Here is a 4698-nt window from a genome sequence, read left to right on the forward strand (position 1 = left end):
CATCACAGAAGGGAACATAACAAATAAGGCATAGGCCTTTGCTGGGTTTTCATGTCTTAACTTATGGTTGCCATGGCTTCAGGCTCAGCAAATCGCCTTTCTACACTTTGATTTACATCAATCACCTTTGAAAAGACATCAGTGATAGGACCTACCTCACAGGGTAAGAACAGTACTTCGGGCTGTACATTCAAAGCCCTGAGAAAGGGCCCTGGTACTTTTGTGCTCCAAAAATCCTATTGAAAGGGGTTTTTCACCCTTTTGTTTTGTTTGTTTTATTTGTATATGTTCTTTGCCTGTATGTATGTCTGTGCACCTCCTGCGTCCCTTCCAAGGCCGGAGGAGGGCTCGTTGGAACTGGAATTACAGGCAGTCATCAACTACCATGTAGGTGCTGGGAATCAAAACGTAGGCCTTCTGCAACAGAGCCAGGCTCTCCAGTGCTGCTAGTGAGGGTTTTAGCTCTGGCTGTTGTGGTGTGGTTTTGAAGCACAGGCTCCTTTCTGGAGAATGAAGACATTGCATTTGATATAGAATGTACATGTCTGTATCCTATCAAGTAAGAAGGAAGAGGAAAAACCTCTATTTTAAAGCCACAGTAAAGACAACTCTGAAATTGGAATGTAATTACCAACATGGGGAAATAGGAATAGATGCTGTCAGACAAATGGGAAGACATATATATATATATATATGCTGCATATATATATATATATGCAGCAAATCAAAACACTGTTGGATGCTTGTTGGATGCTTAGAGGAAATGGAGGCCATCTGGAGAAAATTTCATTCCACGGGGTGGAATGGATCTTAAAAATCAGGGACTAGCTAGGTTTAATGAATCACATAGGCCTTGGGCCATCGTGTGTCAGAGCTGAACAAGGCAAACAGCAGGGCCTTGGTGGTGGTTAATGAAGGGCGGAAAAAGTTGCCCAGATCCCCTAAATCCTAAATCAGCGGGATTTAGTATATGGTTTTTCACTGAAGGAATAACAGAATATTTATTTTGGTTCCTTGCGACCACCTGAGAATCTTAGGACCTTAACACTATGAGCTTCCGGCTGATTAATCCTGTTCTCTCTTTCTTTTTTTCTTTTCTTTTTTTTTTTTTTTAAAGATTTATTTATTATATGTAAGTACACTGTAGCTGTCTTCAGACACTCCAGAAGAGGGCGCCAGATCTCGTTGCGGATGGTTGTGAGCCACCATGTGGTTGCTGGGATTTGAACTCTGGACCTTCGGAAGAGCAGTCGGGTGCTCTTACCCACTGAGCCATCTCACCAGCCCCCTCTTTTCTTTTCTTTTCTTTTCTTTTCTTTTCTTTTCTTTTCTTTTCTTTTCTTTTCTTTCTCTCTCTCTCTCTCTCTCTCTCTCTCTCTCTCTCTCTCTCTCTCTCTCTCTCTCTCTCTCTCTCTCTCTCTCTCTCTCTCCCCCTCCCTCCCTTCCTTTCTTCTTCTCAAATTAATTCCCTGACATTTTCATTCACGTATAAACATGCATTCTAGCCTGTGTTCCCTCCCATTCCGTCAATCCCCTGCCCCAAACCCCTTGCCCATATTCATGTTTCGTTTTGTGACCTATTGAGCTGACCCATGGTCATCTGTTCTGAGCAGGACTTCAGAACTCTACCCTGGGGCTTGGTGGATGCACAGCTGAAAACGGTGGTTCTTCCTTCCCCAAATCTCTCAGGAGCCAACATTTCAGCAGGGCTGGGCCTGTCTACATACATCTATGGCCATCGAGTTTGCTTCTGTCCTTCCTTGTAGCCATTACTAGCGACTGGTTCCTTTTTGATATTTAACTTGTCAATCAACTAGAGCAGCACAAAACCTTACATGAAGCGGGTTTTGGGGGTTTTGTTTTGTTTTTAATTCACAACAGAGGAATCTCAAATAGCTGGAAAGCACCTAAAGAAATGTTTAAAGTTCTTAGTGATCAGAGAAATGCAAATCAAAACGACCCTGAGATTCCACCTCACGCCAATCAGAATGGCTCAGCGCAAAACCTCAGGTGACCTCAGCAGATGCTGGCCAGGTTGTGGAGAAAGAGGAACACTCCTCCATTGCTGGTGGAATTGCAAACTGGTTCAACCACTCTGCAAATCAATCTGAAGGTTCCTCAGACAATTGGAAATAGATCCACCTGAAGGCCCAACTATACCACTCTTGGGCATATACCCAAAAGATGTCCCACCAGGCCACGGGGGCACTTGTTCCATCCACTCTGTTCATAGCAGCCTTCTTTGTGATAGCCAGAAGCTGGAAACAACCTAGATGCCCCACAACAGAAGAATGGATACAGAAAATGTGGTTCATTTACACAATGGAATATTACTCCACTATTAAGAATGAGGACATCCTGAGTTTTGCAGGCAAATGGCTAGAACTAGAAAATATCATCCTGAGTGAGGTAACTCAGACCCAAAAGGACATGCATGCTATGTACTCACTAATTAGTGGATATTAGCCAAAAGAGTACAGAATACCCAAGATGCAATCCACAAAATTCAAAAAGGTCAACAAGCTGAAGTGCCCAAGTGAGGACACCTCAGTCCCACTTAGGAGGGAGAAGAAAGCAATCAAGGGTGGAGGGAGGGACCTGGGAGGGAAAGGGGAAGGGGGGGGGGCATGATCTGGTATTGGGTGGGAGAAAAGGACTGAACCCCTGAGGGCCAGAATGGAAACAGGCAACCTGAGGAGGTAGGAGGTTTGGGGGGGGGGGGAACGACACTCCAGAATGTACTAGAAATCTAGGAGGTGAGAGACTCTCAGGACTCAAAGGGAGGAACTTTAGATGAAATGCCCTACAGTGGGGAGAGGGAATTTGTAGAGCCCACCTCCAGCAGAAAGACAGGGCATCAAGTGAGGGATGGGGTTGTCATCCCACAGTCAAAACTCTGACTCATAATTGTTCCTGTCTGAAAGAACTGCAGGGGTGGAAATGGAGAGGAGCCTGAGGAAAAGAAGGTCCAGCCATAGGCCCAAAGTGGGATCCAGCTCAAGGGGAGGTCCTGAGGCCTGACACTATCACTGAGGCTATGGAGTGCTCACAAAAAGAGACCTATCATGACTGCCTTCCGAAAGGCCCAACAAGCAGCTGAAAGAGTCAGATGCAGATATTTACACCCAAGCAATGGACAGAAGCTGCTGACCCCTGTGGTTGAATTAGGGAAAGGCTGGAAGAAGCAGATGAGGAGGGCAACCCTGTAGGAGGACCAGCAGTCTCAATTAAGCTGGACCCCCAAGATCTCTCAGACACTGGGCCACCAACCAGGCAGCATACACCAGCTGATATGAGGCCCCCAACACATATAAAGCAGAGGACTTCTGGGTCTGGGTTCAGTCAGAGAAGATGCACATAACCCTCAAGAGACTGGAGGCCCCAGGGAGTTTAGAGGTCTGGTGGGGTGGGGGTCGGGGGAGACATCCTCTGGAGACAGGGGCAGGGGGGTAGGGTGTGGAAAAGTTGGAGGGTGAACTGTGAGGGGGATAAAATCTGGAGTGTAAAAAAAAAAGAGATTAAATAAAAGAAAGAAGGAATATTTAAAAATATATAAACAAAAAAATTAAGCGTATTTTAAGATCTTCAAGATGGGTTTTCCCCAGTTTCTTACTTAGCTAAAGGATAAATAGTAGAGGAATGTTTCATTACTAATCTAAAGGTGAAACCTTTCATTAGCAATCAATGGAGTCTGTCTTTAAGGAGATTCTTTAATGCCTGTCCAAAGCGACCCACATAGCATGTTTCAAATTAAACAGGGGCAGGAGAAGAATAAGAAAGCCGAGGGGGAAACTCAGATAATTTTCCTTTTAGCTAAATACTTCGCTTTCCATCGCAATGAGTTTTAGGATCGTTTGTGGAAATTGGGTGTGATAGCACTTGATTGTAATCTCATCACCAGGCTGAGACAACAGTTTTACATACAGGCTAGCCTGGGCTACGTATCAATAGCCTGCCTATCTCTATATGGAAATTGAACAGCCTTCTCTCAAGTCATAAACAAGTCCCTTGGGCCCTTCTGTAAAAATCTGCAAAGCCCAAAAGCTTAGAAAGTATTAGACTGAAATTTTTTACATATTCAAAAAACAAAAATAAAAACAAAAAACTTCAAAAGTCTAACCTGTGCTAAGTAGAACATATTTGCTGCCACCTTTTTTTCTGAAATGTCATTACCATTTCCTTTGGTTACTATGACTTCTAAAGCCAAGTTTCTTACCTCAGGGGGAAATATACATATATTTAACCACTTATTTATTCCAATCAACTTAACTTTAGGAATTAATGATTTTGAAAAGATAACGAGTGAAAAAAATTAAGATTTCATTTTTCAGGATGCCTGAAATTTCATCAAAGACAAAAGTTTCTGCAGGGTTAAAAATCAACCAACAACCCATTAAAAAGTGAACTGAGCCTTGTCTCTGGAAAACAGTACCTAAAAGGAAAAAAAAAAAAAAAAGACACAGGAGTGTTGGTGAGATGGTTCAGTGGTTAGAGCCGCTCTTGCAGAGGACCTGAGTTTGTTTCCCACAACCAGTAAGTATCTGGGACCTCACTACGGCCTGGCCTGTGACGTCAGCTCTGGGGGATCAGACACCTTCTTTTGACTTCCACAGGTACCTGCTCATACACCTATTTAAATAAAGTTAAAGTCAAAAGAAATAATCATTCATAGAGGAAATGAAGACCTGGAGAGCCATA

Source organism: Mus caroli, unplaced genomic scaffold (assembly GCF_978045245.1).
Source record: "Mus caroli unplaced genomic scaffold, Mus_caroli_1 scaffold_13, whole genome shotgun sequence".
Taxonomy (NCBI): Eukaryota; Metazoa; Chordata; class Mammalia; order Rodentia; family Muridae; genus Mus; species Mus caroli.